General features: G+C 37.4%; 1 protein-coding gene across 5 annotated transcripts in view; it reads right to left on the reverse strand.

Moving 5' to 3' along the window:
- The window catches only part of NCOA2 (nuclear receptor coactivator 2), a 269,141-nt gene that overhangs the window by 166,265 nt on the left and 74,987 nt on the right, over positions 1-27,889 (reverse strand). For all 5 annotated transcript variants that reach the window (XR_011070653.1, XM_068525333.1, XM_068525334.1 and 2 more), the window contains exon 2: positions 5,609-5,665. The gene's annotated coding sequence lies outside the window, so the exon portion shown is untranslated. The remainder of the gene's footprint in view (positions 1-5,608; positions 5,666-27,889) is intronic.

Below are 27,889 nucleotides of genomic sequence, written 5' to 3' on the forward strand. Positions count from 1 at the left end.
ACTGTTAAATTCTCTGGTTATGTCTTGTTTTTCTGAGTCTCAAGCTAGCAAGAGAAGTCTCAGTGGAAATATCTATATCCTAATGGCAAAGAATCACAGAAAAAAAGAAAAAAAAAGGAGGGAGGGAGGGAGGAAGGAAGGAAGGAAGGAAGGGAGGGAGGGAGAGAGGGAGGGAGGGAAGGAAGAAATGTAATTAATTTTATAGATATGGATAATTTTATAAATAAATGTTTAATTTATCCCTTACATCTAGATGTTATGAACAGTGGAGAATGACGTAAATGATCTGTGCTTCAAAAATAAACTACGAGGTGTTTAATGAAAGCAGCCTGCTTTTATTCGTTATTTTCTCTTTAAAGGAAATTCTGGCAAGGTCAGCTGACTCAAATTCAACACCTGTCTAGAAAATAACATGTATCTGTCACTTTATTCCAAAATGAAAATGAAGGGCATAGCTGAAACACCTAATAACTGACCCCAAATCAAATGCCGTGTATTTGTTACTATGGTGGCACAAATGTGAAATTCTGCTTATCACAGACCTTCTCCCTAAAGCTAACAACTCTACTATCCAGGTAAGTAGAATATACAAGCTTGAAATGAAATCTAAAGGCCAATAACAACAACAAAGAACAAGGCAGGGGAATGTACATTTTATTAACAATCTGCAGCACCTTCTCCCCACTCCTGGGCACACACACACCTGTACGACAGCACAGAAGAGCACAGCTGAGAAACCAGAGTCCACTTGTTTCTCTGAAGATTCTGGCTCCAGTGCTACTTCCTCTAAGACATGCTAAGTCGAAAGATCTACACAAGGTACAGACTGGCAATACTTTTAATTACAATTATTTCCAAAGAATACCAGCAACGCTGATAGGAGTCACACTTAGAATTTTTCAATTAAAAAACCACAGTGCTCTCACAGTGAAATCTCTCTACACTGAATCCCAACTTACAATCCAAGAAACATCCTTATGAATTTTATAAAAAAATGATGCTTTAAAATCGCTGTAGTTCTAAATCTTGCAATTCTAGCTTTTGGATGAGCCAGAGAAACCAGGTTCTGCCGTATTTCTGGTAAACCTTTCAGCAACGCACTACGCTTACATCACTTGGCCTGTCTGTGCCTATGGAAATCGCAGTGCCGCTGTTCTACATGGAGACTGCCTGGACTCTGGGACTGTCTCAACCTCACCTGGCACAACACACCTTCCTCACGAGGCGTGTACCTTCCCAGGAGCACACTTTGGAAGTGCAGGTAACGCCATGCAAACAGAACATTTGCTTACGAGGGACGGCTTTTGTTGCTGTTGCTCTTGCCTTGACCTCTACTCCCATGGACAGATTAAGGCGTTTAGTAGAAACAGACATATAACTCAGAAAACAAGGCTCAGTTTTGTCTTTAAGAGAAAAATCAGAAAGCCAAAATTCAACGTAAAAAGAACGAGCAAGGAAATATGGCGCTAAATTTGCATAGATACTTCTTTTCCAGGTTAACAATCTTTGGTAGTTATTCTTTTTTGTTTTTTTTTTTAAGAGCTATTCTTTTTTTTTTTTTTAATTTTTTTTTTTTTGGTTGTGTTGGGTCTTCGTTTCTGTGCGAGGGCTTTCTCTAGTTGTGGCAAGCGGGGGCCACTCTTCATTGCGGTGCGCGGGCCTCTCACTATCGCGGCCTCTCTTGTTGAGGAGCACAGGCTCCAGACGTGCAGGCTCAGTAGTTGTGCCTCACGGGCCTAGTTGCTCCGCGGCATGTGGGATCTTCCCAGACCAGGGCTCGAACCCGTGTCCCCTGCATTAGCAGGCAGATTCTCAACCACTGCACCACCAGGGAAGCCCGGTAGTTATTCTTTATATTTCCCATAGCACTCAGCACAGACTAATACGAAATAAATAATTAATATTCTGAAAGAACAGAGAGTCAAAAGGAAGGAGGATGGGTAAAGGGAAAGAGGGAAGACAGAAAGGAGAGTTAATGGTGCTGAATGAATGTAGTTTTATGGGGAAAACTAAGCCAATCTGTTTACATGAATGTGTGCATAAAAAGAGGAAAATGGAAGAGTAAAAATGCTTTAAAAACTGGCCTGTCATACAGTTTCCAACTGTGGCTTTGTATTAATAACACCCACTGGAAGATAATTTCAACCCACCAGTCAGCCTATTTTGTCCTGAGTTCAGCAGTCCGTTCTGCATACAAGGGGCAGAGGGTTGCATCCAGTGGGGCTATGATTAGGATCCTCATCTGAAGAGCTAAATGACTGAGGGCATTTTGTCAACTGTCAAAATATTTATTTTCCAAATCACAGTGCCTACCATGCTGACATCTGAAGGAAATAGCACAAAAATAGCAACACAATTAAATGCTGGCAGATTTCTGCCTAAAGCAAAAGAGTTATAGTTAAATCTACTGAATTTGGTTTAGAATAATACTGATTTTCAGGGGACACTGCTCAAAATCTCAGATTTGTAGCTCAAATCAAGCTGCCCGTCTTCATGGGAATTTATACACTCTCAGTTAAATCAGACACCTAATCACAAATCTTCTCACATCTATGAACAAAGAGGGAATTCAAAATCCAACAAATACTCATTTGAAATGTACTTTCAACCATGCCATATCCAATATGGACATAATTTCTTTTATGTCTTGATACGTTTAATATAATGTTTAGTATTTAACAACAAAATGTATTAGTATCACAAGAAGTATATGATGCTTTATTGTACTTTGGAGAACTCGCTCTACATGCTAGTATTAAGAATTGAGCTTAAAAAAAAAAAAGAGTTGAGCTTTTCCTAGTATGTGTGAACAATTCTTCACTCACCCATGTCACCCTGTCCTCTCACCCCAGATATCTCTAACATAGAGAAAATGTACTTATAAATAAATCCAAAATATATATGAATCCACAGTGAGTTCAGGTTTCCATGGCAAAGGGAAAATTACATTTCAAGGCTATATTGTCAAACAGATTTATCTAACACTTGCTCCTGTTTTGACTATCAATTCTCAAGAGAATTTTATTGGCCAACTTTAAAAATGCTTAAAACGTGAGACTGCAATGGAAACACTGATATAGCTGCAGATTAGGAAGCACAGTTCAGTCTGTTAAATAAATTTTGTCTTTTTAAATTCAAACTACAGAATTTCATTTCCCTAAACTCAAACCTGGAATTTGCATTTACACTCACAGATATAATCCCTAGGAAAGTGTGAGGAAGTATACTTAATCATGTTTTCAAATCAAAATTTTAAGATATATTCAACAACACTGCCTTCAAGAACATTTTGTCCACAATATTGTACATTTAAGATTCAAAATATTTCTATATAACATCTCCTACTCAGCCTTGAAAATAAACTAAACAAGGAAAGCTGAAATTATATTTGAACCAACCCTGCTTTACCTCAAAGCTATGCCACTTCTTTTCTTAAATAATTAAAAAATTTCCCACAGAGACATAAATTATTACACCTTCCAAGATAAGGGTTCTAAGTAATTCTATAGTCACAATATTTCACACAACCTGTTCTCTGTAGGAAAAGTGATTCATCCAACAAACCACAGATGCCACTCATAACCTGAAGTTTCTAATATTGCAAGGGAGAAGGAATGCTGATTCATAGCCTACCATGTTTATAACAAAAAAAGGAATCCAAATGGCTGTCTGCCATGTACCTGCCCCCCAAAAGTGAGTATGAAATTAAAGTGCCAAGGTAGAACTTTAAATTGTTTAGGTCATCATTAAATTTCAAATGAGTCATCATGTTTCAGTTTGAAATAAAGGTTAGAAGTTAAGACCTACTAATGAAATATAAGCAAAATAATATTTGATTTTAAAATTAATTTTTAAGTCCTCAAATATGAATATGATTTTCCTATACTACGTTTATTGCCACTAATATGCTCGTATGCAGGGCTATTTAGGCAGAAAATGGAGCTCAGGGGTTAAGATCAAAGTCTTCAGAGTGGCAAACTGCCACTTGCTTGATATGACCTTGGGAAAGTCACTTAACCTCTCTCAGCTTCAATTTCCTTATCTGTTATTCTGAAGATAATGAAAAGCACTTACATAATGCCTGGCTCACAGTGAGGGAGCAATAAGTAGTAGCTGCTGTTATTAGTATTATCGAAGGAGTCTCTGCAAATTGCACTTGTAAATTAGATGTGAATAAGAAATGGCTGTGTAATTCCTAAAATTTTACTTAAAAAAAAAAAAGCCTAAAGTTCAGACTTAGTTCTTTTTATAAATGAAAAACCATGATGGCAGAAGGAGAGACCAATGCCTGAAGAAGGTGAAACAGATCAAAAAACAACACATACGAAAAACAAAAGGCACGAACCCAACAGTAGCGACTAACATCCTGGAACACTTAAAGAAAACTGCCAAAGACACAAGGAAACGGGTGGTTCCTTCGATAATGAATTCAAACATCAATACAGAGGGCAGAAAAATGACCAAAAATTTCCCCCAATCTACAAAAATAAAATAACCTAAGTAAATTACATTTTGTATGAAGTGACAGGTAGTGGGAAATTTTTAACTTATTTGGCTTTCAGAGATTAAAACTGGACAACTAATGTCAAATATGTTGACACTTTGCTCTCCGTAAAGATAACACAAAACATTTCCAACATGGTAGCATGACGCAGTAAGGAGGTGAGAAGCTCCCACACTCGCTTCAGGTTTACCCGTCACTTGATCCTAAGAACCTACTAGGGTGGTGACAAAATAAATACAGAATTGGAAGCATTATCCTCTGAATTCTACCCTGATTAATCACACTTGAGTACATAAAATATGTAACACAGGTAATTTCTCTGAACATTTATGAGCGATATACTCAAAGTATCTGATATATATTAATTTCATATTTAGAAATAAGTATACGGAGCTATTTCTATTTTGTATTTACAGGTGCAGAGTTCAATTACTCTGAATATAAATAAATTCTTAATATGTATTACCCAAGAATTACTGTAACAAATGCTTATTCAGTCTTTCCCATACAATAAGCACTATCCTAAGGGTTATGGACACTGTTTTCAACAAGACAAAAATGGCCCCAATGTTCACGGAGCTTATATTCTAGTAGGGAAACTAAAAATAAGAACACATCACATGATCATAAACATTATGATAAAAATAAATCAGTGTTGTGTGATAAGGAGTGATTGAGAAGCTATTTCAGACTGGTTGGACCAGAAAAGCCTGCTCATTAAATCTACCCACATAGGACTGAAATTTGCTGCCAAAATCTATAGCAAGCAATTTTTTATTTACATATAAAAATAAATGCAAACATTTTGCTAGGCTATGAAATGATAATTCACCTCCTCCAATGGGTAAATGTAAACTCTTCCCAAATACACACAGTAAACACTGATTAACAGATATGGTCATTTTACCTCCAAATATCATTTCCAACACATTCATAGTGAATTTTCATAATAAAACAAATGTAGACAAATATACAACACTTTTAAAATTTATATTCATTTTACTTACATATTATTTTGCTAAACTATAAATAGTATAATCTTAAATGTTTGATTTTACTTAAAAATCAAAATATACCAACAGAAAAGCTTACTTTTAAACTCACCTGTGCCTGTACACAGTGCAGAAGATCTATAAATTTGTAGCCAAATCCAAGAGAAATCTGCAATATAAAGAAACAAATATGAATAAAAAATGCAGAATCCTGTTAGACTCATTAGAGTGGATGTGATTTTTTACAACCAATATACAAATAATACTCATTAATAACATCTCTCCATTAAATTGCATGGTAAATCGAGAAGACGACTTGCTGCCTTACTTCTATTTGTACAAACTAATGTAAGACACATAAGGCTACATTTCAGTGTGAATTATGAGGTGTCTACCCAACAAATTTTGAGTGCCCGCCATAACACTTATTACACTTCCTGGTAGCTGCCTATTTAATCACTAGCACTGAAAGCTGAACAAAAGCAGAGGAGGCCTGAGCTACCCATTTCCACACTGCACTCCTAGCCCAATGCCCAGCCCACAGTAACACAGTACACAGGAAATGTTTGCTGAATGAATGAATGAATGACAGAACAAGTTAATTAATTAATTAAGTTCACATACTGATCTTAATTTGCTGTGATTTATAGTTTGCCTATATGGAATAGAAAGGCTTGAAATTATTGAAATAAAAACCTACGTCATGATTGCTTAAACAAAGACGTTTAAAAGTGAATAATTTATCTCAAAAAAAAAAAATCTTGTGTAAAATGATGTAAACATGATGCTATAGGGAATTCCCTGGCAGTCCAGCGGTTAGGGCTTGCTGCTCTCACTGCCAGGGGCCCGGGTTCGACCACTGGTCAGGGAACTAGGATCCTGCAAGCCACGTGGTACGGCCAAAAAAAAAAAAAAAAAAAAATGATGCCATATACGACAATTTGCATGAGTAAGGGTGGATAAGAAAAGGAAGAACTGAACATTTTCAATAATGAGGGCAACCAAGTTTCATCTGGGTGTGTATCTCTGAGAACAAAGAACTTAGCCATGAAGGACTGTGCAGCACTTTCTCTGATCCACACAAGGATCACCTCCACTGTACCAAAGAAGTTTATTTATTTCCAAGATGCACAGTCAGTAATACGAACACAACCAATATGAGCCTATCATGTTTTATGTGGATTAATGTTTACCACTCTTGTGTATATTATGGACCTAAGAAAAACGACATGACTGCTACGAGTAGTAGTATGTCTTTATTTTAACTATTGTACTACTAGATTTAATCAGCTTCAAGGAATGTTTTTACAACTGCACTTTTTTTTCCTTCAGGTGACACCAATCAGTAATAATTCATACTTTGATTCATCATCAGACTTAAAAGAGTATTAACTTTCTGATGCGCCCTTTACTCTTTAGAATAATAAATAGAACCTAATAGTAGAAAAAAGCTAATGTTAATTTAATACCCAAATTGCCATTTTTTTCTCGGGCACTAGCAACATCTGATTTCATAAAGGGGAAAGAAATGGGAAAAAAATGCATTTTGGTTTTTGCCAGGACCTGATCAGTCTGGAGACAGTCACAGGTAAAGAAGTGCAGCTAGGGTATTAGGCAGAGATGATTCATGAAAAACAAAAGGAAATCTGTATGCAAATAAGAGGTTATCGCAGTAAATAAAACAAATGGATTCTCCTCAAGCGGCAGCCTGTGAGTGGTGAGCAGTAAACTGTTACGTAACAGGGGTCATCAATTCTTTCCAGCGCTGCTGGCCTACTTAAGCCCATTCTAATTCTATACCAACAACTAAAGTGCTCGAGGACATCACACTATGCAACAGTCAAGAGTTAAAACTTGTGATGTGAGTACGAATGATGATATTAAACAATTATTGCTAGATCTATACCACTCAAAAGGTTTTTATGAATGTGCTAATATAATGAGGAAAAAGTGCTAATGAATCCAAACTAAAGTAAGATACATATAGACATGAAGATAGAAGACGTGAATAATTTCCACAGTATAGTATGATACCTCGGTGTAACATTTTAAACCAGAAGAATTAACAAAATACTTATAAACACAGAATTATAAAATGTTTTCTAAGTCACTAAAGGAAAAAAATAGCTATTTAAAGCAAAAGTACGGGCACTGACAACCTATAATAAATCGACATCCCCCTTCTCATCTACGAGTCCAGATAGCTTTCAGGAAGCTACTTTAGGAGTTTCAAGGGATGGAGAGGGGAAGACTGCCCTGGGCCTTCTGTCACCGGCAGACTGACAGAAGGAAAGACAGGAACCTTGCAAGAAAAGGCAGGGATACACGCCTGTCGTCCTCTTCTCTCTTACTACCACTACTATTTCCACCGTATAAACTAAAAAGATAAACCTCCTCTCCATGAAGAAGGCCGCCTGGAGCAGTTGAGAGAACCTAGGGTTAAGATCATCGAACAGGTGAGGTTTCAAAACCTGGCTTTCTCATGTGAATACTGCTGCTGTTAACATTGTTCCATCACTAGCAGCTGCTTAGGTGTGTGACCTAGGAAATGTTATTGTGGACTCAACTATAAAATGAGGATGATGGTGTCCTCTTTGCAGCACCTTGGAAGTATCAAATGAGATAATTACATAAAGCCCTTGGTACATGGTAGGCATTACACATAATTATGATTATGACAAGTGTGATCCTGCTAAATGCTGCTAGCTGTGACAGGTAACTCAATAAAGTGACAGGTAATGTCAGGCCTACCCTACCCGAAGTAAAACTGATTTTCCCTGAGATGTCTTAGTAGTGTTATCTGCCCATAACCACCCAGACAGATGTATAAACATGGAGCCTGCTGGGAAAGTTTTGAATGGGGACCACTTTAAGACTACACCAAAAGCTGAAAGATACTACCCGACTTCAGCTCTTACAATAAAGTTATAAGAATCAAAGCAGTAGGGTACTGGCGTAAGGGTAAACAACGGAAGAGAACAGAGTCCAAAAACAGGCCCACATGTTTATATCAATTCATATTCAACAACGGTGGTAAAGTAATTCAATGAGGAAAGGGCAGTCTTTTCAATAAATGGTACCAAAAACTGATTATACATATGGGGGAGGGGGAAAGAACCTCAACCTTTACCTTGCACCTTGTACAAAAATTAACACAAAACAGATAGGATGATAGATCCAAAAGTAAGAACTAAAACTACAAAGCTCGTGGAAGAAAGCACTTGGAGAAAATTATTGTGGATTAGGCAAAAATATTTTAGGTATGACACCTAAAGGCATAAAGGAAAAAAAAAATTTTTAAGACCATAAAAGAAAAAAACAAAACTGAATTCCTTTAAAATTAAAACTTTTGCCCTTCAAAAGAAATAACAAATGAAAACACAAGCTAACACAACATTGTAAAGCAATTATACTCCAATAAAGACATATTAAAAAAAAAAAACAGAATAGAAAGCAAAAAAAAAAAAAAAAAAACAAGCCACGGACTGAAAGAAAATATTGACAAAATGATTATCGAATAACATACATGTATTTAGAAAATATAAAGAGCTAAATAACTATCTAATAAAGGATGTATATAGAATATATAGAGGACACTTACAATAATAAAACAGATAATTCAACTTTTTTAAATGAGCAAAATATGTCAAGACATTTTATATATATCATGGGGAATGTACAAAAAAAGTACTGAACACCATTAGTCATTAGGAAAATGGAAATTAAAACCAAAACAAAATACCATAGCCTATCTAATAAAATATCTAAAGTGTTGCCAAGGATATGGAGAAACTAGAACCCTCACAACCCTCATCCTTTGCTGGTGGGAAAGTGCAATGGTACAGCCGTTTTGGAAAACAGTTTGGAAGTTTTTCATTATATAACCCAACAATTTCACACCAAGGTGTGTTTTCATTCCTCTTGGGGACAGATGACCATACAAAGAGTTGTACTTGAATGTTCCTATCAGTTAGATCCAGAATAGCCAAAAACTGGAAACGATTCAAAAGTTTATCAACTGGAGAATGAATTTTTCAGAATGTGGTACATTCATACAATGAAATACCACTCAACAATAAAAAGGAATGGATTACTGATGTATGTCACAACATGAACGGGTCTCAAAAAACATTTTGCTAAAGAAAGAAGCCAGACACAAAGACAACATACTGCATGATTCCATTTATTTGAAATTTCTAGAAAAAGCAAAACTACAGAGACAGAAAACAGATCCATGGTATTCTGGGTCAGGGAATACAAGTGGGGACTGGACCGAAAATGGACACATTTGGGGCTGATAGAATTATTCTAAAACTGGATTGTGGTGATGCTAAAGAAAGATGTATAAGAAACATGAGACACACAAAACTGTAAGAATTTACTAAGACTCTTCTTTTAATACACTTAAAATGGGTGCATTTTATGGTATGCAAATTATACCTCAATTATTTTAATGGTTAAAATTTTTAAATTATTTAAAAAAATGTACCTCTGTGTCCCTGCTCTTTCTTCCTATGTGATAGCTATGTGACCTATGTGAGCAAAGGGATCTAAGGATTAAAAGTAGTTCTAGTAGCAAATGGTGGTGTGAGCATTTGTCAAGTAGAGCATCAACTAGCACAAGTTACACATCATTACTTTGAGGCAAAAAAAAAAAAGAGAGAGAAAGAAATCGGGACTGAACCTACATCACTCATAAAAAGATTGCTGGCAGTATTAAAGCTACAGGTTGATGATTTCTTTAAAAGCAGGAGAGGGACTTCCCTGGTGGCACAGCGGTTAAGAATCTGCCTGCCAATGCAAGGGACATGGGTTCGAGCCCTGGCCAGGGAAGATCCCACATGCCACAGAGCAACTAAGCCCGTGTGCCACAGCTACTGAGCCTGCGCTCTAGAGCCCGCGAGCTACAACTACTGAGCCCGCATGCCACAACTACTGAAGCCCGCGTGCCTAGAGCCCATGCTCCACAACAAGAGAAGCCACCACAATGAGAAGCCCACGCACCGCAGTGAAGAGTAGCCCCCGCTCACTGCAACTAGAGAAAGACTGCACCCAGCAACGAAGACCCAACGCAGCCAAAAATAAAAATAAATAAAATAAAAGCAGGAGAGGGTTAGGAAGAGATGTGCTCAATGTTTTATTTTATTATTTTTTTAATGAATAGTTACGAACAGAGCCAGAGGAAGGAAAGTAAGCCGGGAAGAAAATGAAGTGACGTCTGTAATAGTAGCTAAGAGAGCACTTTCTGACTACTAGGATGAGGAAGGACCACATCTTGCTGTTTTGGTTTAACACAACCACTAATAACAACGATAACTATCATTCATTGAATGCTTATTTCATGAGAGCTCTGGGCAGAGGGCTTGAAACGTGTTACCTAATTTAATTTTCCTAACAACCCTATGAGGCAGGTACTGCCACTATCATCACTATTTTGTAGATTCAGAAACTTAACTGAGACGTGAAATACTTTGTCCAAGGTCACAGAGCTGATGTGACGGCAAAGCCTGGATTTGAACACAGGGTCTGACTGCTGAGTTCATGCATGCTCTTACTCACTAGGCTATTACGGAAAGTATGGTAACGTTATCACTGTCGCCAACTTGATTTGAAAAAGATGGCCCAAAATGTGATCAGCCTAAAAACCCCTCCTTGAGTTTCTGGTGTAGTACCAATAAGGGAAGCATATTCCTCACATCACTCACCCCTGGCTGACACTGTTAATAAATCATGACCTTATTTTTTCCTGACTCAAATGTAGCCTCATTATTTTCTCAAAGTTGTCACTACAGTTAAAGGAAGTCATCAACATCAGTGTTGGTATGCAAATGAAAATATATTTGCCAACCGTAACAACTAACCTGATTTCTGATGGACAACAGAGTACATGGCACGTGCTGTTGGAAAGAGATGACTAGCCAAAGGGGAGCCATGCAGCCACCATACACCATGTTCCAACAGAGGTCCTATTAGTGGTCTTCTTTGTTATTTAGCCAGCATCACCCCAGTCATCAAGCCAGTCACACAGGGTGATAGAAATGAAGAGGACACATGGGGAAAGGAAGAAAAAAGCTAGAAGTACTGATCAAATTACTTGAGATTTTTCAACAGCCCCAGCCAAGCGTATCTGAACATATACCCACCACAAGCGTATACCCAAAATGTATGATTAATACAATAATTTATTTTTCCACTTTTTGCTTAAAAGCACAAAAACTCCCAAACAACTGAACATAAAACATACCCTCCTTAACTCAGCATGTTTCAAATCATATAGCATCAAGAGGAAAGCTATACCTTCAAAACTTAACTATGAGAACTACTTCAGATTACTGAACAGGACATTGTATTTGATATATATAACACATATTTTATATAATATAAAATGTCCTAAAAAGTTTTAACAATGTAAAGAATGTGTACCACACATGCAAGATAAAATTCTTTCCCAATTATTAAGTTAATGGTGCTAAAAATAACATCTAATCTACAGAAGAATAATTTATAAGTTAACTGATTAACTTCTATATATACTTCACACAAGCTTATGTTTTCTTTCTTTGTTTAAAGAGTTCAGACAACGACTCCTAACCAACGAAATTCTTTATACGAGGAATCTAAAACAATAAAACAAACTAGTGAATATAACAAAAAAGACACTCACAGATATAGAGAACAAACTGGTGGTTACCAAGGGGGAGGAGGGAAAGGGAGAAGGCGCAAGATAGGCGTAAGGGACTTGGGCATATATCCAGAGAAAAACATGGTTTGAAAGGATACATGCACCCCAATGTTCATTGCAGCACTGTTTACAATAGCCAAGACATGGGAGCAACCTAAATGTCCATTGACAGATGAATGGATAAAGAAGATGTGGTACATATATACAATGGAATATTACTCAGCCATTAAAAATAGTGAAATAATGCCATTTGCAGCAACATGAATGGACCTGGAGATTATCATACAAAGTGAAGTAAATCAGACAGACAAAGACAAATATGACATCGCTTATATGCAGAATCTTAAAAAAAATGACACAAATGAACTTGTTTACAAAACAGAAACAGACTCACAAACTTAGAGAATGAACTTATGGTTACCAGGAGGAAGGAGGGGGAGGAGGGATAGATTGGGAGTTTGTGATTGACATATACACAGTGCTATATTTAAAATAAAATGCCTGGGACTTCCCTGGTGGTACAGTGGTTAAGAATCTGCCTGCCCATGCAAGGGACACGGGTTCGATCCCTGGTCCGGGAAGATCCCACATGCTGCGGAGCAACTAAAACTGTGAGCCACAACCACTGAGCCTGCGCTCTAGAGCCTGTGAGCCACAACTACTGAGCCCGCACACCGCAACTACTGAGCCTGTGTGCCACAACTACTGAAGCCTGCATGCTCTAGGGCAGGCGTGCTGCAACTACTGAGCCAGTGTGCTGCAACTACTGAAGCCCGCTCACCTAGAGCCCATGCTCCGCAACAAGAGAAGCCACCGCAATGAGAAGCCCGCGCACCGCAACGAAGAGTAGCCCCTACTCGCCGCAATTAGAGAAAGCCTGTGCGCAGCAATGAAGACCCAATGCAGCCAAAAATTTTAAAAATTAAAAAAAAAAAAGATAAATAAAATAAAAAATAATACTTTAAAAAAATAAATTAAAACAATAAAATGCTTTTCTATGAAAAAAACAAGGGGGGGTAAGGGATTCAGAAGTATGAACTACTTACATATAAAATAAATAAGGATATACTGTACAGCACAGGGAATATAGCCAATATTTTACAATAACTATAAGTGGAGTATAATCTTTAAATATTGTGAATCACTGTTATACACATGAAACTTAATACTGTAAATCAACTATACCTCAATTTTAAGTGTAGAGATTTAATTTATAACTTCATAACTTTTCATCCATACTAAATATAAAAAATTCATAAGCCATAATTAAAATAAGATATATAGAAAAGGATATATTGTCTATTTAAAAACTAAGCTACAGGTAGGTCGACATACACAGTTGATATGTATGATATAATGACAACATCAATTTCACACATCTCATACAACCATTCCTTTCAATTCTGTCTCTCACCGACTATGATCAGAGCCAATATAGTAATGCAGCATCATAAAACAGTAACTCTCCAAAGAGTAATAAAAACAGTGACTCTCCAAAGAGTAATCTTCTTGCACCGAGAAAGACCTAGAAGAAAAATTCACCTCACATGTAGTTGAATATACATGGCTCCAATATACATGGGAGAGGACTAAAGATACTAAATTTGAAGTCACTGACCTGAAAACAGCATTTAAATCCATAGATATGGTTTAAAGGACAAAGAGCTGGGAATCTGGAATTTAGACACCCTAAGGAACTCCTCCTCTTAAAAATTATGTAGGAAAGGAATTAGCGGAGGAGCATGAGAAGAAATTACCTAAGAGACAGGAGGGAGAGCAGCACAGAATCTGAGAGAGAGAGTTCCCAGAAGGAGAGAGGGGACAGCACTGTTCAATACTCAGCAGTGAGAACTGCACAGCTTCTACTCGGGTTCGCAAGCAGAAATTGCCCATGACCTTCCTAAGGAGAGTTTCATCGGAATGATAAAGACGTAAAGCAGACTGGAGAAAGTTAGAGTGTCGACAAGTGAATAGGAAATAAGGATTTGGGCACAGTGTGTGCAAATGATCACTGTCACGATGACCTTATGCTAAAATTTCTCTTCCCCTCTAGGCTGTGGGCATCTTGAGGGCAAGGGGCAAGGTTTCCTCCACCTCTGATTAAGAAGATAACCTGAGGCTGGACTAGTGACTTTTAAACAACTCTCCTGCAGAAGTCCTGGGTCTTTAATTAGGGTGCTCAGCCCCCAAATTCACACAATAATAATCTTGAATAGAATTAGAGGGGAGAAAAGACACAATAATGTATTGGGCAGGAATTAATCTTCCTTAAACAAAAATAAAAGGCTCCGGGATGACTCCCACCAAGACTAGAACATGCCAACCAGTCCCCCAAAACTAAAAGGCTCCCAAAACCTATGAGTAGAATTTTAACTGTTTTTCTCCCAATAGCGTAGATCATTTTGCCTTGAATGTTCCCTATCGTTCTCCATGAAACAAGAACAGGTACTGAAGCCTACTGTATACACCAGAATAGCAGAAGATTCCCACAGATTATCAATTTATTTTTTACAATGAACCAGCTTGAGAGGAAACATCTACTTCCTTAATAAAATAAAATATATACCCTGCAAATATTAACAACAGAGAAAAAAAAATCTGCTCCGGGGGAGGGAATAAGACTGTGAACTCCTCTCAGAAACTCACCTTCTCCTTGGATTTTCCCGCTAACTGATGATGCAAGGACTACTCTGACTGCTACGAAATGAGCCGAGAAGCTTCCCCTCATAGCCCCAAGTACAACACAGACAAGGTGGTATAATAATTACCTCAGGATCGCAGGGTAACAAAAAGAAGTGAATCAGAAGTAACATTAAAACTATATGATCTGTCTATAGTTTAACCCCCAATACCCAGCAGTACCCTCAAAAACCACGTCACAGGGACCAGCACAAACCTTCTGTCCACCAAAGCCCGTCTTCTGAGTTTGTTCCCTGAGAACCAGCCTCTCCCCAAAATGACTGTCACTGTCAATTCCCACCAGGTCCAGGGAGGCCGTGCCTTTCAACACTGTAGGACCACATTAAGATAATCATCATTTCAACATAATGAAGGGAATATTCTTTAAAACAAAACCAAAAAACCATACTCAGTATGAAGGAGGGTAGGAGAATGTCTTCTTTAAAAGGAAGGTGTTATACAATACCCATTTTATAGACAAGAAGCGGTAAGGCAATTTGTCTAAAATCAAAGAATGTGTGACAGGGCTGGATGTCAAACCAGTGGCACCTGCCTCCAGGCCCTACGTTCCTATCCCTCTGACTAGGCAGCTCTAATCCACGAAAGACAAAAAAAAGTAGCAAGCACCAAAACAATGGTATTTTTTTTTCAAACTGAAAACAGCTCACGTGTGTGTAATACATGTTTACAGCTATAATTTTATATCACAGATATGTTTTTCCCCTTTGAGTAAAATTCCAATTGTATGTGACATAATTAAGTGTAGCGATATTTTACAGAGTTCTAGAAAGAATATGGTATTCCAAAAATGAGCGCTAGACTACTAGGAGAAAAGCACTGCAACTTAGAGCAAAAGGGGCAGCTTATCCTTGGAGTACAGTTAGTATTTGTCCCTCTTGTCTGTATGATTTCAGAGTCAATCCATGGTTCCAACAGTCACTCAGAAGAAATATTATCAAAAAAGATACTTCATCAGAAATTTGATTCATTGTGTGGGCCGATAAAGAGTTTCCCATTTTGTTAAAAAACTTAAAATGTAATTTTTCATTTTGCTATGCGTCTGGGTTTTGACAAAAACATTGAGGAACAAATGGAGAAAACTGGATCCTGTGGCAATAGCACAATTTTGCCTCAAAATTTAGGTCTGGAAGAAGCTTGGAAATAATCTATTGTAATTACTCAGTTTTACAGACGGAAAACTGAGGTTCAAAGAGATTAGTGCCTCTCCTGACAATGACAGTACTCCCTTTGACTAATGGAATTTCTATGAACCCAGAAACAAATATTATCCTAAAAATGCTGGCCTTGCCACCGTGTCTGAACTGTGTGCTGTGGAAATCATCATCAAATATGTGTCCGCCTTTCCACCAAAGAAGGGCATTATGTACCCAAAAAGGTATGGGAGAAGCCTGTTAATTAGTTATGAATCTAGAATTTTCAGATAAAATATCTAACAACACAAAATACACATAAAACGTGAAAGATCTGGAGAGGAGCGGCCTAACGTGCTAAACACAGAACAACAAGGAGAGCCACCTTGTGTTAAACATCAGGTGTCAGCGACTCTGATACAAATTTTACAAGCATTATTTTTAATATTTTCCATAAATAGGCATCTATCAATTCCACTCTGCAGAGGAGGAAGGTGAAAGTCAGGGAAGTTAAGTGATTTCCTCAGTTTAAAGCAAGAGGAAGACCTGCTAGTGGCATCTAGGTCTCTCTGAGCGCCAAGACCGCCACTCTTCCTCCGCACACCACCCCCCTGCCGCCCCCGCTGTTTCCATCCTGGTTCCTTCAGCCAGGTTCCACTCCTCTGCATTTCTTGGTTCACCCACTTCCTCATTCTCCCCAGAAGAACAGATCTGATATCAAGAAGGTGCTTTCTAACAGCCAGCTACTATAAAAACAGCCCCAAGCATCAACTCACCCAGTGAATTCACCCAATGAATTGCCCTAAAATGTTTCACTAACAAGATTATTTAATTATTGGCTTGTTGTGCTTATATAAGCAAAGAAAATGGAAGAAATACTATGATGTTGTAGCATAAAAGAGAGTGAAGAAAAAAACTTAAAGGCTAGGACAAATTGAGGACTTTATCTGGCACGAGGAATCGCATTTAAAAAAGAAAATACAACGATTCTAAAAGCTAAGGTGGGAGACAGCTAGGAAAACAGCTATTGTAGCTGAATTTTTCCTCAAACTAGGAGCTCCAAAGACTACGAATGCATATAAATGTCCATGAAGTTTTCTCATGTCGTATTTTCTTTCCGATGACAATCTAAATTATTCAACATAGGGGTCTGCTAATTCATATGGATGACCATTATACAGCTGACAGCTTACTGCCACTTAATTTCAGTACTTGGATTTGTGCTTACAATTGGATTAGAGACTAGTATTATTTTAATGCCTTTGATATCAAGTGTTGAGGGACAAAGTTTTCTATAAGTTCAAGGAAAGAAAAATAAGGGGGGGAGATGTGAAATACTGTCACACAGCCAATAGTAGTATATACTGAACTCAAAGGTACCTGACCTCTGCAGGTTGTAAACAGCAGGCTTGTCACAGCCAGAAAACACTGCATGGTACTGATAATTTAAATCTTATTGATTTGGTAGTTTTATTTACACCTAGTTAGTAAATCTGATTTTGTGTTATAGGTCCTAATGAAACTAAAATCTTCCTGCATTGAAAAGGAATCTAAGTAACATATACTAAAACGGGTGCTTTTCATAAGGGACATTACACCAGTTAATTTTCCCCATTACTTACGTAATAAATACGGCCATAAAATGTAATTTAAAAAATCATTTGTGTACAGCTTTTGTTTTTTAAAAATTCTGACAAATCAAAATAAGGCTCTACCAGTGGTTCCCAGAATGTGTCTCTGCGTGTAGCTTAAAAACAAAGCTTTTCCAGGTTTAAACCTAAGTGGAAAAAAAAAAATTTAGTGCTTTAATTTTCTATTAAAATTGTTTTGCATAAAACTAAGTTTTATTAAATTTGAGGATTCTCCTTTATTAGATTATAAGCTTATTATTTTGTGGCATTACATTTTCCTTTTATTTTCTTAAAAGGTGGTAGTAGTAGATTTTTTTTTTTTTTCATGTAATGACTTGACAAAATGCAAAATTTGGCAATCCTATGTCAATTCCCTAGATTTGGGGGAAATTTTTTAATAGTATATGAAACCAAAATCTCTAGGTACCACACTGGCCTACCTATCATGAAATTTTACACACACACACACATATACAGATATAGGAATTCCCCTCTGGCACCATGGGGAAAACTCATTTCGAACATGAACTCCCATTCAAGAAGTTCTTGTTTCTACCCAGAGAAACGTAACACTTTTCTGCCTGCCTGCCTGCCTGCCTGCCTGTCTGTCCGTCTGTCTGTCTGTCTGTCTCTCTGGTCTGGGACTAAGGGTACTCAGGCAGTCAAGTCACAACTACAGCATGGAGACAGGAAGAGAAGAGCTATCATCAGGTCCCCAAGTACTTAGAAGTAGACATTTTGCTGAACACCCTAGAATAAACCACAGCCTAATAAGGTTAATAATAATGATGACAAATAGTACGTAAAGAACAGAACTATGGAAGACTCATGATAGCAATAAACTCTTTGATATTCCTCTCATTGAGAAATGAAGTTTAACTGCCTTTCCCTCGAAACTAGAGTTGCCTTAGGGATTGGCTGGACCAACAGACTGCGGCAGAAGAAGTGATATTCTGGGACTGCGGAGCCTTGAAGCTCCAGCCTGGAACACTGGAACCCCCTATCTCACAGTCCTGAGCCGCTAAACATGCCTGACTCCCTTGAAGCCACCGTGCTGTGAGGAAGCCAAACCTCGCCATGAGGAGAGGTCATCTATAAAAGAGAATGAGATGCCCAGCCAGCCGCCTGCTGTTCTCTAGCCCCTAACAGTTTTTCGTCATCCCAGCTGAGACTCCAGACACCATGGAGCAGAGACAAGCCATCCGGGCTATGCCCTGTCCAAATTCCTAATCCACACGATGATGAGATGATAATAATAAGTTGTTATTTTAAGCAACAGATAACCAGAATAAAAGCTAATCCCTTTTTATAAATACTAATAAAGACTTTAAAGCAAAAATGAAATGTCTCAGGCAGACTAGCTGGAAACTGGAATGGCATCCAACACAAAAGAGGATTATGATGCATAAAGATAAATATAAATCCATTCATTCATTTATCCAGCAAATATGTATACTACCAAGACCTACAAACAGGGAAATATACAGGCTCTGGAGATGGTTTAAAAGGAGAAAAAAAAAAAAAGACCTGACTTCAAGGAACTTATAAAGTATTATGTATCTCAGTGTCTTCTTTCATATTTTTTAATGTTTTTCACAAAGATAACATAGTCAACAATTCAGATCAAATCAAAATGCAGACCAAACTCATAAAGTGACCCCGGGTTTGAGTTCTTCTGTGAGAAGGAAGTGAAGATTGAATCAAAATCCCACGAAAGGGCATTTGTAGTTTGTAGTAACGAAACATGCTTCAGTTAACTGTAGTATAATCAAATGTTTAGATTCTCATTTTAGACTATAAATTCAAGGCATGCGTAACTAATCCTTTTTATTTTTTCTTCATAAAGTATCAGGTTAAAGAACCTTTTAAAGATATTATTACAGACAGGCCGAGTAGAACTTTGCTACTTTACTGCAGTCAAGGTTTGGGGAACCCAGAATGAGCAAAGCAAGTAAGGTCCGAAGTGAGCTGCTGTTTTAACAAGATTTATTTCTGTCTAGGTGTGCGGCTACAGTTTAAACAGAAACACTTACTATTCCAGTGACTAAAGTAATTTTAACTGCTTCTTTTATTAAAGCATAGACAATTTAACCTTTCATAATATTATTCTCAGGGTTCTAAAATTATTCACTCTTTTTCTATTTGCAGTATTTCTCTATTCAAATTTCACATAAAGCCGAAAAGAACACAAATAGAGAAAATTCTTCTCTCAGGTATTTTTAAATACAGGAAAATGTTTGATCTCACACTGTAAAAGAATAAAATGGTAAATAAGTGTGTGCGTGGTCTCTTGGGCAAAAGACCATACATAGCATGTCTTAAAAATCATCAGCACCAAGCACAATGCCTCCGTACAAAGTACTCCGCAAATGTGTGCTGACTGATAAGACATTTATTTCTCACTTATTTTTTAAGTGTGGCCAATAAAAATAAGCAATGCTACTTTCTGTCTTAGTAAGCACTTGAGGCAAAGAAAAAAGGATAACGTTTTCAAGAGCGGTCATGGAGAAGCATATCTTCCCATTTTTTCCTTCCTAACATTAGAGGAGGTATGGTAGTGGGTATGTTAACAAATTCTACATGCTTTAAACGTCAAAATAGTAAAGGTAAGTAATAGTAACACACTAACCTAACTTATAAACTGCCTTGTGTTTACCTTTTCTCTCATAATTTCGGTTTTAGCACATTACACGGTAACGTGTCAGAGTTTCTTTTTTAAAACATGACACAGAAGAATAAAAATTCTCACAGCTAAAAAGTAATTCATTGGGCTTCCCTGGTGGCGCAGTGGTTGAGGGTCTGCCTGCCAATGCAGGGGACACGGGTTCGAGCCCTGGTCTGGGAAGATCCCACGTGCCGCGGAGCAACTGGGCCCGTGAGCCACAACTGCTGAGCCTGCGCGTCTGGAGCCTGTGCCCAAGAGAGGCCGCGATAGTGAGAGGCCCGCTCACCGCGATGAAGAATGGCCCCCACTCGCCGCAACTAGAGAAAGCCCTCGCACAGAAACGAAGACCCAACACAGCCATAAATAAATAAATAAACAAATACTTAAAAAAAAAAAAGTAATTCATTAATATTTTATCCAATATACGATAAAAGTCAAAACAGAGTACTGAACAAGAACATAATTAGGAACTTAAAAATAATACTAACATTCCATTATAAAAAGTAAAACAATATCTGGGAGGAAGATACACAGCAGGAATATCTGATTTAACAGGTCACTGTTCCCTCTCCTAGACTGGTCTGAAGGCCAGGATTGCCGTGTGGGTGCGTCAGGAGACCTGGCTGTCTTCCTGGGTCCCCCAGTGAGATTCAAGGCCAATCACTTACCATCCCGAGGCCTCAGTTTCCTCAATGACAAGAAGAGAGAGGGGCACAATCATCTCCAAAGTCTGCTTTAACTCTAACAAAGTCTACCAACCTCAAATAAAGAGCCGTTCCTCTAAACAAACAGCGTTGTTTTTTTTTTTTTAACATCTTTATTGGAGTATAATTGCTTTACAACGGTGTGTTAGTTTCTGCTTTATAACAAAGTGAATCAGTTATACATACATCCCCATATCTCTTAACGAATAGGGTTTTAAGACACTCCCAACTTCCACTTCCTTAATTAAAGCACAATTATTTCCCTAATCTTACAGATAATCTACAGATAGATTCCTTTTCCCTTACTTTATCTTTACAACAATTCCCGGAGGTAGCCCGAGTCTGTAAATATTACGTGCATTAAGCAAATGTCAAAAGGGAGTCTGAGTGAGGTTATGTGATTTGATTAAAGTCTCAGCCAAAAAAGGACTAGAAATCAGATCTACCGACTTCTGGCTCAGTGCTCATATTTCCAGAAAAGCTGCTTTTAAATCCACGAGAACTACAAAATAAATTACATACTAGTAAAAAAGGAAGAAAATACGGTGCTACTTTTAAATGGCTAGATTGCTTCTTTAAATCGCAATGTCATGTGTCTTAAATATCCTTAAGATAACACAATTTTAGGCCTTTATGTTTCAGAATTATTTTCAAGATTCCTGGAATTGAAAATCCCAGTAGCTTAAACACATAATAAAAATATTACCATACGTCAAAGTTTCCTAAACTGATGTATATTCCTTGACAAAAAGGGGCTCATAGTAAAACAAGTGTTGGAATATTTGTAAACTTAACAACACACATAAGCTTTTTAGTTTAATGTGGCATTTCACAAAGTTGTTGATCGACACACATTTCAGACTTTTTAAAAAATAACAATTGAGATTCTAATGCACTTTTGTTCCAATGAACCCCTCTTGGAAAATACTTCCGTACATTTAAAAAATACAATCATCTGCTAAATAAAACACAAAATTACTATAGTTTATCCTTACTTCCCAAGTAAGGAAACATACATATTTCCCATACATATTTTCATATTTTCTGAAAAAATGAAGTATCTTACAACTTGTTACTTTCAATGGGACAGTGCTGCTTTTTATTTTTTCCTGAAAAGTTGCTAATCTGACATTGTATTTAGAATCAATAGCAACTCAGAATAGAGAACTATGGCAAAAAATCTTCTCATAATCTTAAAATATACTCTCGGTGACACAAATGACCTCATATTAACAGGTTTCCTCCAGCTATCACACTAAATCAAATACCCAGAACTGATGCTTAAAGAATCTGAGGGAAGATCTCAATTCAGATGGAAGTGTATTAGCAAAGACAGGTAATCAGGGGAAAATGTTCATTAGAGAAATAACAGTTGAACCAATCTTAAACCCTTATAAGGATTTGTGTCCAAAATGGGGAGCAAACGTTTACAGTAAAGGTAAGACTAATCACCTTATCACTGATGCCCAGTTCGCCTAACAGCAGCATGAAAGTAACTCTAAGTGCGGGTTTTGCCCTATTTATAAAATAGTAAACTCTGAGGCAAAGGCTAATTAGCTCATCTGAATTTATCTTGCGCTCATGATTTTATGACACTAGATGAGTTTATTTAAGTCCCAAAGGAATTCGACATTTCTAACCCTTCCTCCAGACAACTCTGGGTTCCCTAATACAAATTAACCAAACACACTTCCTTTGTACTTCCAACTAATAATGATTAGCACGTCCAAAAATACTTTCAAATGCTTTTAAAAATGTAAGGCAGCTTAGAAACTTGAGCTAAGTTTTTAGTAATGGTATTTTAAAAGTGGTATAACTTACCACTCCAAGCAAAGAGGCATGACTTGTCAATGGTAAGGGTAACATGGGACGCTGAAAAGAGCTATTTTGAAAAAATAAGAGATTGTGGGTTCTAGTCTCAAACCTCACCCTTCCCCTCACATATATGAAACTTAATGCTTACGTAACACACAAATCAAATTTTGGTTTAAAAATGAAAGAAATTATAGCAGAATAAGTTATGTATTTGCTTTTAAAGGTAGATCAAAAAAAAATTTTTTTTTAGAAATAGAAGCAGTCTGCGGTGTTGCCTAGAAGATTTTAGATATTTCAGTTCTTTCTAATCCTTAAATGTTTACACAAGTCTCCCCATACCCTCTCTCTTGTATCTATTTTAGAATTTAGACGGTCATTCTGTTAACCAGGCCATAAACAGTTCTCAGATACAGAGTAAATTTCAAAAGCTACTTGCTTGTCCATAAATACATGAACAAGTCATATTTTAAGCACAGAATACCACAAAAAGACTCACAAAAAGGTATTAAAGTATGGTATGTTCACCAACCTATAGTTATCCTGTTGTCCGCTACAGAGTGAACTAAAGCCACCTTTGCACAAGTGAGTTGAGACTTCAAGTGCTCGATTAAGGAGTACTACACATCTAAAACCACTTAAGAAATAATAACAAACAGCATTTTTCTGGAAAGTCACATTAAAAAGATGAAAGCACCCAAACTGCATGGCATAAAAAGCCTCTATCAGAGAAATAACTGAAGAAACCTGCACTCTGCAGATTGCTAAACTGGAACCAAAACCCGGAAACATGCTCATCTCAAGCAAAACACGGGGAAGTGAGGGTCTTGAAATGCTCTTCAAATATGGAACCCAGCGGCATTTATTTCCTAAATGTAAAATATAATTTTTAAAAAGTCAGTCTAGTGGAAAAGATTGACATTTAAGCATTCTGAAACTATTTTTCATCACTTTAAGCTTCTTTTTCTAGAATATTATAACTGTATTGTTATAGGTGGGAAGAAGACCACTGTCCTTCTGGGCAGCCTTCTAACTTTGAGAACGTAGCCATCTCCCACGGATACGCTCTCCCTGGGCAGACGACAGGAATTGCAGCTCTGGCCTGTAATCAGTGTTCTCCAGGGGACACTTCCTTCAAGTCATCTTTCCTTTTACCTGGAAGCAGCACAGAAATGATAAACCCTGTGGACTGACGCTACTCATTCCTAGCCACTGGAGCCTTTCCATTCATTTCAATGCCCTGAATCTCCAACAAGGTCAATAAAATGCTGGTAGGTGAAGAAGTTGTGGAGAGCTAATGAAGACAACGCACTGTGCCTCACCGAGCACTTCTTGATTGTGTATCCTTTAGAAATCGGGTGAGATATTTAATACTGGTTATAAAGGATGGATCATCTAGCTTGTTGATAATACAAAAGTCCATCCGTCTGGGATTGTTTCCTCTTTTATTCCGGCTATTTTTTTGGGCATTCAACACCTCTAAGGAAAAGAAAGGGTTGAGAAAATGAGGTAAAATTCCAATCTATGAATTTCATTCCCAGTAAAAGCACTTAAAATACAAAACAAATAGAATAACCTCTTAGAGACGTAACAGAAAATACACTAAAACTCTAAAAGTGGTTATGTATGGATGGTGCCATTTGTGGGTAAACTCTTTAATGTCCACACCTTCTCAATTATAACCATATTTAAACCAAAACAGTGAAAGAACTGTTGAGAAGGCAAGTTAAAACTAATGATTTCAAATATTTTCACTAGCCTGAGTTTATTTTCTATAAGACAAAGGGGAAGTTGCCTATACAGCTTGACAGTATAAACAAGTATAAAAATATCTCATAATTATTCCCTTCTTCACTGTCTATGTGAAGGGGGGGAAAGGAATAAAGGAAATGAAAGCCATGAGTTCACACTCACAAACCGAAACCACAAGAAAAATAATCTAAAACCAGACTATAGGAGGCAGGAGAAAAGCAAGGTTCTCTACACAAGAAGTGATCCTGCAACACTAACAGGGTAAAGCCACATTCCTGCCACAAGCTTCATGCTTTCAAACAGGCCACACAGCTGGCGGTCTTAAAAGCTCTCCAGACAGGAACCAAGATAGTAGGAAAAATCAGTAGGTCCCCAGGCCGAAACTGAGTCCTCATCTGATTCTGATGACACACTGCCCTGCTGGGGCATAATATGATGGCAGCCAAAAACTCAGTTCAGTAGATGATTGTAACTTCCACAGAAAAATCCTGAAGAACCACTGCTTTGAATGTGGGCCCCTTTAGTTAATAATGATCTGTCCAAAGTATTGAAAAAATGCTTTCTAGAGAGAGCCATCCACGTGATGCATAGCACAGGGAGAGTGCTGCAGAAAGCATCCAGAGGTAAACTACGTTTGTGTGAATGTTAAGAGACCAGTTTCCTCTGGAAGTCAAAGCACCATGCGGTTGAAAAGGAAGACTTATTAGATTTGGAGACCGAACTTGGTTGACAAGGGCTCAGGGGTTGTTTAATGAGCTGTTTTAAAGGGACCGCGTTTTCACCAAGCCCTGGGAGAGTCCCCTGTGGAACTACTGTGACCAACTCCAAGAAGCCAGACCCCTTCCTACACGAATCCCAAACACTTCACCTCAACTGCCAGAGGACACTCTAAAGCAGCACTCTGGTTCTGTTCTTAGAACATTCAAGAAATTACTCATCCCGAAGAGATTTGAGGGGATACCTGGAGAGCTGGCTGTGATACAAACGTTTTCTTCCCCACAGAGGACGTCGTCTCACTAAGGCGTTCTTCACCAAACAGGAAGAAAAAACAGCATTCTTTCCTATGAGGCTTGACATTTTCTAGTGTTGTATCAGGAATTTTTTTTTTTTTAAGCTAGAATGTAGTTTATAAATTCGATTCTTAGATAATGCTTTCCTCTGAGTTAAAAACTATAAGCTTTGAAAAGTGCACAAAATGAGCAAGTGAATAATCTATCCACAAACTGTCAGTAAGTTATTTATTTTATCACATCACCTAAATATAATCCTAAGAAAATTATCACGTTGTCCATTAAATCTAGGTACACTGATACCAGTTCTTACTGAAATCTCCTTCTTTCAACAAAGCCATTATGCCTCTAGGTCTTAGTCAAGACTATTAAAAACATATATAAGTTGATTCCTATTATAAAGATTTACTGGGCTTCCCTGGTGGCGCAGTGGTTAAGAATTCGCCTGCCAATGCAGGGAACACGGGTTCAAGCCCTGCTCCGGGAAGATCCCCACATGCCGTGGAACAACTAAGTCCGTGCGCCACAGCTACTGAGCCCGAGTGCCTAGAGCCTGCGAGCCACAACTACTGAAGCCCGAGCTCCGCGACAAGAGAAGCCGCCGCAATGAGAAGCCCGCGCACAGCAACGAAGACCCAACGCAGCCAAAAATAAATAAATAAATTTATTTAAAAAAAAAAAAAGATTTACTGATATTTAAGATAAACAGTAGTGATTATAACACACATGGCACTGATAAATGTTATGAGCTTCCTTTTCACTTAGAAAGCAGTATTCATTCCAAGTACAAAAAACTGTAGATTTCAATAAGCATGACATCAATTATTGTATGATAATAAGCAATACTGTGAGAGCAATACGAGCATTTACTAGAATTCAAAATGTTTACAGTTACAACCAATATTTGAATTTAAGTAGTTTTTCCTCTAGTGTCTTCATCCCTGAGATGTATTAAAAAATAGTAACTGTGTGTGAGCTTTGGAAATAGGCCATAATTCAAATACTGACTTCTGTCATTTACCATATGTATGATTCTGAATAACTTAATTAACCTCTCTTAGTTTCTTCATCTGTAAAATGGGAATAATATAGACCATGTTGAGTTGTTAAGAGTATAAATAAGAAAACATCTGTAAAGCACATACGGACGGGTTTGGCCCACAGTAGGCACCTAATACAGTAATTACTATAATCATTATTGAAGTGGCAGAGATCAACCAACTAATTCCCAGTAATAGCCACAAAAGTGAAGTGTTTAGGACCTTCAGAAATATTTCAAAGAATTTGTTTTAAAGATGTTTTTAGACTTGAACTTCCAGGTGCCACAAAGTCCAGATAGCATCTCTCATTAGGCTGTGTGGTAAGACTCTTCTATTAGGTACTTTCTTGATGTTAGTGAGAGACAAGCGGGTATTCCATCTCTACTTGAAACACTAGGACTGCCAACTACTGAGTCAGATTTAACTAACACATAAACTACTCAGACTATGCTAAACACTTGGGGAGGCTGCATCGAATTTTTCAACAGCTAGTCAGCGAGTATTGTGTATACAACTGTGCGCTGGAAACTTGGCACACACATCAAGGATCAACATAATCCCTGCCCTCAAAGAGTTTACCATCTAAAGGAAACAAACAAAAAGAAATCAAAGAAAAATGCAGGAAAGTATATTAATTCTCAGTATTCTTAGTAGTAGGCTAAAGATGGTTATGGAGAGTGGTGGACAACTGATGTTAACTAGAAAAGTTTCTTTGAGTCACTCAGCTTTGCTATGCTTTAAAAACAGGAGAGAAAACAATGGATGACTAATAGATGAAAGGCAGTTATAAATATAAATTACAATTTGGACACTGAATGTAGCCAACAGTAAGAATGCACATCAAAGTAGGATAAAACGTTAAGTAATTATCACAATGAAAACAAAATCATCTGGAGAAGGCAAAGAACAAAATCAGCGAACTGAAAAAGTTATTGTTGTGGAGAACAAGAGCCCAACCTGGAAATTTAATAAAATTTTAAAAGTATTTGATACATTAATTCCTTTGCTAGTTATTCAACCTAGGGTAAGAAAAATCATTGCCTAGGGATACTCAATTTATTACCAGGACCAAGTTTCTATAAAACAATGGGCAAATCAAATTGCTGATTATATGGTTTATAATGTCTAACTCAACAGTGCCTACCAAACTATCTTTAAACTTTCTGTTATTTGGTGTGAGCCTATGAGTTTAACTGTCAAATTTTCCAGGAAAAGATAAAATAAATAAATAAAACTAACCCCCAAAAGGGCCAAATTTTAAAGAATA

Source organism: Eschrichtius robustus, chromosome 17, assembly GCF_028021215.1.
Source record: "Eschrichtius robustus isolate mEscRob2 chromosome 17, mEscRob2.pri, whole genome shotgun sequence".
Taxonomy (NCBI): Eukaryota; Metazoa; Chordata; class Mammalia; order Artiodactyla; family Eschrichtiidae; genus Eschrichtius; species Eschrichtius robustus.